The following is an 11,155-nucleotide window of genomic DNA, read 5'->3' on the forward strand; positions in this document are numbered from 1 at the left end:
AAAAGAATAATTAAATATATAGGAAAATTGTGGTAATTATATAGATGTTCCTTATTGCTACCTTCTTTATAGATGAGGTTAGATCCCCTTATCCATATTCATTTCTTATTATATTTACTAAATAAGACTGGATGCACTCATCTATATTTATCTATGTTACATTCACTGGATGAGACTGGATACCCTTATCCATATTCATTTATATCACATGTTATGTACTCCTACCCTACTTTGGTAAGGAAAAAGGTTTCCTCTGGGGTCTTACACCCCTGTAGGCCTGTGTGGTTTGTGATAATAGTTTATATCTAGCTTTCTTAACCTTATTACAAATATTATAATTTAAAATAACCTTCTTAATTATCCCTTTAATTCCTAGAAAGTCATATATTTCCTATAATTATATAATTATCTTAAAGATTCTTAAATATCTATATAAAAGATATTCATATATCTCTTATACAAATTCTTCCTATAATATTAATAATATATAAGTTTTCCCATTATATAATATTATATCCTTAATGGTAAAATCCTATATCAATAGAATATCCTTGATTCATAGGGTTTCTTCTTTAATCCTTTATTCCCATTTATGTTATAATTTAATTAAATATACCACCAATAATACTAAAATGCCGTTAGATATTTCCTAGAATATTATTCTTTTTTTTTTAACCTTTTTGATATTAAGATCTTCTAATTTATTAAGAATATTTATCTAAATATTCTCTTTTTTTTTTATATAATAAATTTTAAAGTTAAAATATATAAGATTATTTACCTACTATAATTATTTATTATTAAAAATCTTAATAATCATAAAAGATTTAAGATTATAATGATCCAAATAAATTTCTAAAAGTTCAATAATTCTTAATATCCATAATCTCTATTCTTTTAATATTTGATAAATAATCATAAATTCTTAATTATATATTTTATATCTTATTTTTAATTCCTTAAAAGTTTTAGAAAAATAGATAATTAAATATCATTTTCCATTATCTTCTAATTATTCTAATATTATTCTTATTATTCCATTTAAGATATCAATATATAATCATTTTTTTTTATTTAAATTAAATAACTTTATTACTGGATTTTTTATTATAATCTTTTTCATTTTTTAGAATGCCTTTTTTACTTCTTATATTTACTTAAAATCCTTTAGATTTTTAACATATATTATGGCTATTATTAGTTCCATAATTTTCCCAAAATCCTTAATTAAAATTCTATTATAATTATAGAAATTATAGAAGGTTTATATTCCCATAATGATTTCTAAGGTTAATCATTTCCTAATTATAGATATTTTGGATTTTTAGATCTTAATTCTTCTTAGAAAAATTATATATCCAAAATAATCAAGTTTTTAAATAAAAAAGTTATTTTTATCTAAATCTATAAGAAACTTAATTTTTCCTAAGGCCTCAAATATTTTATATATATCTTTTTCATATTATTTTCTAGTTTTTAAATAAATTAGAATATTATTTAAATATATGAAAGTATTTTTTTAAGGAATTATTATAAAACATCTTAAATTATTCATTAAAAGATGGTTAATATATTTATAAATCTAAATAATATTATCAAATATTTGAAATAATCATATAATATTCTAATAGTTATTTTCCATTTATTTCCTTCAATAATTTATATAAAGTTAAAAATAAATTTTAGATCTAATAATATAAATTATTTATTATTATCTATTTCTTCTTTTAGGCTCTTAATATATGGTAAAGGATACCTATCCTTAATCATAATTTTATTTAATTATTAATAATTATAGATATCTTTTTATATTATTTTTCTTTCTTTGTTTAACTTAGATATCCCATCTTTATTCTTTTTAAATATTAAGAAGATTAGGTATCCTATTAATAATTTTAATTTTCATATAAACCCTCTCATCTCCTTATCTTGGAATATAATGTATAAAACTTTGGATTTATTTTAACTTAATTTATAAATTTGATATAATTTTAAATATTCTTTTTTTTTTAATATTATTTTATAGTTATATTAACTATATTCTGGTATACCTATATCTATATCTGGATTATCCTGGAATAATTTTAGAAATATTTTTATATATTTTTCTTTAATTTTAATTTATTTTTAATTATTTAATTTTTTAATATTTATATGTTATATTATAAAATATAGAGGTATAGAATATTCCTTTATAAGGTTGCCTATTTGTACTTGCTATAATTGTTATTTCAATTTGTTTGAGTCAGCCTTTCTCCAATATTCAAGGGTTAAATTCTTTTCTAACTTATCCTAATAAAATCAATTATATATCCAATTAATTCTTAAATTGCTAACTCTGAGCTATATCTTCCCCAAAATTAATTTATAATTTGTGTCAATAAGATCAAAAAATATTAATTCTTGGTATCTTTGGATCAAAATAAAGAAAACTATAGTTTCTCTTTTAATTTTTCTTTTATTATAGGAAATAAAACTTTTGTCAATATTATTGACTTAATAAGGTATTTTCTTTTTTTAATATAGTATTCTATATATGTTAATTAATTTTAGATGGATTAAATTAATTATATATCCTAAGTTAATCAGGGTATTAAATTTATATCTTTTCTATATTATTTTTATAATTAAATGGGGTCCCTTGGTTATTTATATTAAATATGCTGGTTTAATTTTGTTTAATATTATTTATAGGATTTTTAACAATTTTTCCATCATATCTTGTTATTTATTGATTATATCAATCATTTCTTATAATAGATCCATTAATTATTTGGTTTTTCCTTAGAAAATTATAATCTTATTTTTTAAATATTATATTTCTTTTTGAAATTAATCAATTATCTCTTTATATCATAATAATATTTATTTATAATATCTATCTAGGATAACATTTAGATATTAGGCCATTTATTTTAAATATTTACAAATAGGCTTAATTAAGATAATTATGCCTTATTTTTCCTTATAGAATAATATATAAGAGATCCTATACATATTCCTATAACATCATTACATAAATTCCCAATCCCATCCATTTCTAATTATCCTTTTATAATCTAGATTTTTAAATATTTTTAAAATAAATAGTTCTAATATTCCTTATCTTTTAAATATTCTTTTAATAATGATTTTATAGGTTTTTCCATAATTTTATCTTCTATATTTTTAGATCTATATTTCATTATTTTTAGATATATATTTTAGATCTATTAGGTCATTAAGATTATAATAATAATAATCTATTTATTTAATTAGCTATACATAGTATACCAATTCTAGTTCAGGGGTTTGATTCCATCCTCTTTTATTATTAGAATCCTATCAATCTTATACCATTTGTTGATATAATTATATTCTATCAAAATATATAAGAATAATGTTTTTATCTAATAGTAATATAATAGAGATGTTTTGATTATTAATTTGTATTGAAAATATTTTTTTTTTATTTCTCTTTCCATGTTCCAGTCTATGTCCCATAATAGTCTTTGTTCATTTAAAGAAGAATTGGATTCCTTTAAAAAGATATTCATTTCTTCCTCTTCGGAGTCTTTTATGCCTATTACATCAAGATTTTATAATTAATTTATTTAATCTATAAAATTCTTTATTTTTATTTGTTAAGTGGTTTTGTTATAGTCCAGTAATGGGTTTTTTTGTTCTTCTTTTTCTTTAATAATGTTGAATATTCCTAAGGTTAAGGATCCTAATATTGTCATTATTACATTGGTTAATTATGACAAACCTATGCCTCAGAGAGGTATAGTCATTACTGGATTGGTTAATCCAGGGTTTTCTTGATTTAAAGGTAATAATATCAATAATAGATTAAATAATTAAGTATATTCTGTTTATCAGAGAAGCTTAAAGTCCTTTTATTATATTTAAAAAAATAATCTTAAATTAATAATTAAAGAACTATAAAAGGAATGATTAAATATAAAAGAAATACTTATAATTATATAATTTAGTATTTTTCTTTCCATCTTACCTTACTTTCTTCTACTCTAGAGTTAACCAGAGCAACATTTCTTTTACTCTATTCTACTCTAAAATAAAATAAAATATTATATTTTATTAATTAATAGAATAGACTGGTTTACTATAGTTTCTCCATAATTAAATACCTAATACCCTATCTAATTAAAAAGATATAACCATAAATTATTAGATTATAACATTATTTCTTTCCTTTTTAAATCTTTTATCCCAAAAGTTCCTTAATAAGTTTTTTTTTTATTATTTTATTAAAATATTATCCATTTTTATTAACAAAAAAAAACATAATAATTCTCCCAAACTATCCTCCATTAATTACTATAAACATCTAATCGAAAAAATCGAAAAAATTGGCTTTAAAATAATACCATATACTTACTATTTTAATAAAGATTTAATTTATAAGAATATTTCCAATATCTACAGGTATCATAAATATCAGATTACCAATGTCTTATATAATAGAAAAAAGATCCCTATAAACTCCATAACTTAGATTAAGAAGGAAAAATGTTATTTAGAATTAGAAGAGGAGGCTAAAGAACTTCATCTCCAAGAGTTATTATTTTGTTTATAACATTTCTAAAAAATATATTATTTGTTAAATAAAAAAGACATAAAGATAATCTAGAAGAAATTTATTAATATTAAAGAATTAGAAAATATTAAATATATGGAGATAATTTAATAAATAATTACTGTTCCTTCTGTTGAAACTTCTGAGATTTTCCTTACCTTTAATTGGTCTGAGGTAAACCTTAACCTTAATCTAATATTATTATTAATTAAAACCTTTTTAACCTTAATTGATTAAGGTTTTAATAATAAAAACTTTTAATTAATTTTTAAATCCTATTATTTATAAAATATTCTTATAATTCCTAGATATTATTTTCTTTAGAATAATTAAATTATTTAATAAAATATTTGATTTGATCATTAATAATCTTAAAATCATGGATGATTTTGATATTATATTCTTCTAGGTCTTCTTTTAATTTAATATTTCTTTTAAGTTCAGCATCTTTAGGTGTTAATTTAAACATAATAATGTAACGAACCTATGCCTTAGAGAGGTATAATTGTTGCTGGATTGGCTAATCCAGGGTTTTCTTAATTTAAAGATAACAGTATCAATAATAGGTTAAATGGTTAAATTAATTCTATTTATCAGAAAGGTTTAAAATCCTCTTATTATATTTAAAAGAATAATCTTAAATTAATAACTAAAGAATCATAAAGGAAATAATTAGATATAAAGGAAATATTTATGATTATATAATTTAATATCTTTTTTTCCATTTTGTCTTACTTTCTTCTATTCTAGAGCCAACCAGAATAATACTTCCTTTACTCTATTTTATTCTGGAGTAAAATAAAGTATTATATTTTATTAATTAATAGAATAGATTGGCTTACTATAATTTCTTTATGATTAGGTGTCTGATATCCTATTTAATTAAAAGGATATGATTATAAATTGTTAGGTTATGATATTATTCCTTTCCTTCCTGAACCTTTTATCTTAAAAGTTCTTTGGTAAGTTCTTCCTTTTATTATCTTATCAAAATATCATCCATTCCTATTAATAAAAGAAAACATAATAATTTTTTCAAACTATTTTCTATTAATTATTACAAATACCTAATCTTTAAAATTGAGAAAGTTAGCTTCGAAATAATGCCATATATTCGTTATTTTGATAAAGATTTAGTCTATAAAAGCATTTCCAACATCCATAGATGTCGTAAATGCCAGATTATTAATGTCTTATATAATAAAAAAGAGGTCCCCATAAATTCTATAGCTCAAATTAAGAAGGAAAAATGTCATCTAGAATTGGAAGAAAAGGCCGAGGAACTTTGTTTCCAGGAATTATTATCTTATCTATAATATCTCCAAAAAATATATCATTTATTAAATAAAAAAGGTATAAAGATAATTTAGAAAGAACTTATTAATATTAAAGAATTAAAAAATATTAAACATATAGAAGCAATTTAATAAATAATTACTATTTTTTTTATCAAAACTTCTAAGATTTCCCCCACCTTTAATTAATCCAAAATAAACCTTAATCTTGATCCAATATCATTATTAATTAAGGCCTTTTTAACCTTAATTGATTAGGGTTTTAATAATAGAAACCTTTAATTAATTTTTGAATCTTATCATTTATAAAATGTTTTTATAATTCCCAGATATTATTCTTCTTGGAATAATCAAGTTATTTAATAAAATATTTAATTTGACCATTAATAATCCTAGAATCATAGATGGTTTTAACATTATATTCTTCTAAATCTTTTTTTAATTCAATATTTCCTTCAAGTTTGGCATCTTTAGGTATTAATTTAAATATAGTAATATAAAACATATTGGTTTTTAATTTCATATTTATTAATAATTGTAATTAATAATTTATTCTTGAAAAGATCTTCTTAATTAAAAAGGATCCCAATTTCTTAAAATCTAATTTTTTATTTAGTTTCTTAATTTAAATCTAAGGTATTTTTAATATAGAGTATTGCTTATCTTATAAGAGATAAACCTTATTTTCTTTATATAGAATTAGTCTTTTAATTCTCTTTTTATTATGGTATATTATCATTTGTCTCTATAAAAATTTAAGATATTTTCTAAATTTAATTTATAATATTAAAATCTTAATAATAAATATTTCTATTTAAAATAATATTATTTCCAATTCTGGGATAACCTTGTTTATTAATGGTTCCTATTTTATATTTACTTATTGTTTATATAACATTTCTTATGGTAACATCTTGGTGGTATTACTGATTAAAATATTGTATAAAGATATGGTGAATGGTAGGAATTTCATCTAATTATTTTGTTTATAATTAACATAATTTTGTAGATATTGCTCCAATGTCTAATTTAATTATTCCATTTGACCATCAGTTTGAGGGTAAGCTATTATAGAAAACTTTTATTTAATCCCTAACTTCTTTATTAAATCAATCTAAAATTTTAAAATAAAGAATTTATCTTTATTTAAAATAATTTTCTTTAATAACCTATATTTGTTAAAGACTTTTTTAATAAATTTAAAAACCAAATCTTTAATTATATAAGTTTCTTTAAATGATATAAAGTACCTATATTTTATAAGTTTATTAGTGATAACCCATATATCATCATATTCCTTCCTAATTATTAAATATTATAATTTAAATAATTTAATAATGAAATCCTATATAATAATATCCTATGGTTTATTTAGAATCTTAATAGATTATAAAAGCCTATATGGTTTATATTTAACTCTTTTAATTTTATTATAAATATTATAGTTTAAAATAATCTTTTTGATTATCTTTTTGATTCCTAGAAAATTATATATTTTTTATAATTATATAATTATCTTAAAGATTTCCAAGTATCCATATAGAAGATGTTTATATATTTCCTATATAAATTCTTTTTATAATATTGGTAATATATAAGTTTTTCCATTATATGATATCATATCCTTAATGGTAAAATCTTATATTAATAAAGTATCTTTAATTTATAAGGTTTTTTCCTTAATCCTTTATTCCCATTTATATTATGACCTGGTCAGATATATTATCAATAATATTAAGATGTTATTAAATATTTCTTAGAATATTATCTTTTCTTTTTTAACCTTTTTAATATTAAGATTCTCTGGTCTATTAAGAATATCTACCTAAATATTCTTTTTTTCCTTAATATGGTAGATTTTAAAATTAAAATATATAAGATTATCTACTTATTATAATTATCTATTATTAAAAACTTTAACAATTATAAAAGATTTAAGATTATAATGATCTAAATAGATTTCTAAAGGTTTAATAATTTTTGATATCTATGGTTTCCATTCCTTTAATGTTTAGTAAATAATTATAAGTTTTTGGTTATATATTTTATATTTTATTTTTAATTTTTTAAAGGTTTTGGAAAAATAAATAACTAAATATTATTTTTTATTATCTTTTAATTACTCCAATATTATTCTTATTATTCTATTTAAAACATTAATATATAGTTATTTCTTCTTATTTAAATTAAATAATTTTATTATTAGATCTTTTATTATAATCTTTTTTATTTTTTAGAATATTTTTTTTACCTTTTATATTTATTTAAAATCTTTTAGATTTTTAATATATATTATAATCATTATTGATTCCATAATTTTCTTAAAATCTTTAATTAAAATTTTATTATAATTATAGAAATTATGGAAAACTTATATTCTTATAATGATTTCTAAGGTTAATTATTCCTTAATTATAAATATTTTAGATTTTTAGATCTTAATTTTTCTTAGAAAAATTATATATCTAAAATAATTAAATTTTTAGATAAAAAAGTTATTCTTATTTAGGTCCATAAGAAATTTAGCTTTTCTTAAAGCTTTAAATACCTTATATATATCTTTTTTATATTATTTCCTAGTTCTTAAATAGATCAGAATATTATCTAAATATATAAAAATGTTTTTTCTAAAGAATTATCATAGAATATCCTAGATTATTTATTAAAAAATAATTAATATATTTATAAATCTAAATGGTATTATCAAATATTTAAAATAATTGTATAATATTCTGATAGTTATTTTCCATTTATTTCCTTTAATAATTTATATAAGGTTGAAAATAAATTTCAGATCTAATAAAGTAAACCATTTATTATTACTTATTTCTTCTTTTAGACTCTTAATATATAATAAAGGATATCCATTTTTAACCATGATCTTATTTAATTATTAATAATCATAAATATCTTTCCATATTACTTTTCTTTTTTTATTTAATTTTGATATTTCATTTTTATTCTTTTTAAATATTAAGAAAACTAAATATTTTGTTAATGATTTTGATTTTTATATAAACCTTCTTGTTTCCTTATTTTGGAATATAATATATAAGGTTTTAGATTTATTCTAACTTAATTTATAAATTTAATATAATTTTGGATGTTCTTTTTCCTTTAATATTATTTTATAGTTATATTAATTATATTCTAATATACCTATATTTATATCTAGATTATTTTAGAATAATTTAGGAAATATTTTTATATATTTTTCTTTAATTTTAATTTATTTTTAATTATTTAATTCTTTAATATTTATATATTATATTATAAGGCATAAAGATATAAAATATTCCTTTATAAGGTTACCTATTTATATTTATTATAATTACTATTTTAATTTATTTAAGTCAGCCTTTTTCTAATATTTAGGGATTAAATCTTTTTCTGGTTTATCTTAATAAAATTAATCTTATACCTAATTAATTCTTAGGTTATTAATTCTAAACCATATCTTCCCCAAAATTAATTTATAATTAATATTAATAAGATTAAAAGATATTAACTTTTAATATCTTTAGATCAAGATAGAGAAAACTATAATTTCTTTTTTAATTTTTTTTTTATTATAGGTAATAAAACTTTTGTTAATATTGTTGACTTGGTAAGATATTTTTTTTTTTTTTAATATAATATTCCATATATATTAATTAATCTTAGATAAATCAAATTAATTATATATCCTGAATTAATTAAGGCATTAAATTTATATCTTTTTTATATCATTTTTATAATTAAATAGGGTCTTTTGGTTATTCTTATTGAATATGTTGGCTTGATTTTGCTTGATATCATCTATAGGATTTTCAATAATTTTTCCATTATATTCTATTATTTATTAATTATATTGATTATTCTTTGCAACAAATTTACTAATTATTCAATTCTTCCTTAAAGAATTATAATCTTATTTTCTAAATATTATATTTCTTTTTAAAACTAATTAATTATTTTTTTATATTATAATAATATTTACTTATAATATTTATTTAGGATAATATTTAGATATTAAGCCATTTGCTTTAAATATTTACAAATAGGTTTAATTAAGATAATTATACCTTATTTTTTTTTATAAAATAATATATAAGAAACCTTATATATATTTTTATAATATTATTATATAAATTCCCAATCCTATCCATTTTTAATTATCCCTTTATAATCTAGATTTTCAAATATATTTAAAGTAAATAATTCCAATATTCCTTATCTTTTGAATATTCTTTTAATAATAATTCTATAGGCTTTTCTATAATTCTATTTCCTATATTTTTAAATCTATATTTCATTACTCTTAGATATATATCTTAAGTCTATTAGATCATTAAGATTATAATAATAATAATCTATTTATTTAATTAATCATATATAATATATCAATTCTGATTCGGGGATTTAATTCCATCTTCCCTCATTATTAGAATCCCATCAGTCCTATATTACCTACTGGTATAATTACATTCTATCAAAATATATTAAAATAACATTTTTATCTAATAATAATATAATAAAAATATTTTAATTATTAATTTATATTAAAAACATTATTTTTCTTTCCATTTTTCTTTCTATATTCTAATTTATATCCCATAATAATCTTTATTCCTCCAAAGAGGAACTAGATTCCTCTAAAGAGATATTTATTTCTTCCTTTTTGGAATCTCTTATGCCTATTATATTAAGATTCTATAATTAATTCATTTAATCTATGAAACTTTTCATTTTTATTTATTAGATAGTTTTGTTATAATTTAGTAATAGGCTTTCCTATTCTTTTTCTTTTTTGATAATATTAAATATTCTTAAAATTAAAGATCTTAATATTATTATTATTATATTGGCTAATCTTCTCTTTAGGATTTATAATTATTTTTTAGATTTCTTATATTGGTTTTTGTAATATCCCATTTTTTGGTAATTATAATATTTAATCTTATTTAAATCTTTTTTAGGTTTTTTATTGTTATTAATTATGTTTAGGTTCTGAATCTTAATTAATTCCCTTTTTCCTTAATTCTTTATTATTTTAAAACCTTTTTTTTTCTTATTATATCTTTTATATAATTTATTATCATAAAGAATTACCCTGGTTATATATTTATTAATAATATGTTGGTAGGTATATATGTAAATAAAGCAAAGCAAAAGTAAGGAAAAGAACAAAATAGTAGGGATAAGTGTGACGAACCTATGCCTCAGAGAGGTATAGTCGTTGCTGGATTGGCTAATCCGGGGTTTTCTTGATTTGAAGGTAACAGTATCAATAGTAGGTTAA

The sequence above is a fragment of the Hypoxylon trugodes genome, assembly GCF_022578975.1.
Source record: "Hypoxylon trugodes strain CBS 135444 unplaced genomic scaffold F4822scaffold_6, whole genome shotgun sequence".
Taxonomy (NCBI): domain Eukaryota; kingdom Fungi; phylum Ascomycota; class Sordariomycetes; order Xylariales; family Hypoxylaceae; genus Hypoxylon; species Hypoxylon trugodes.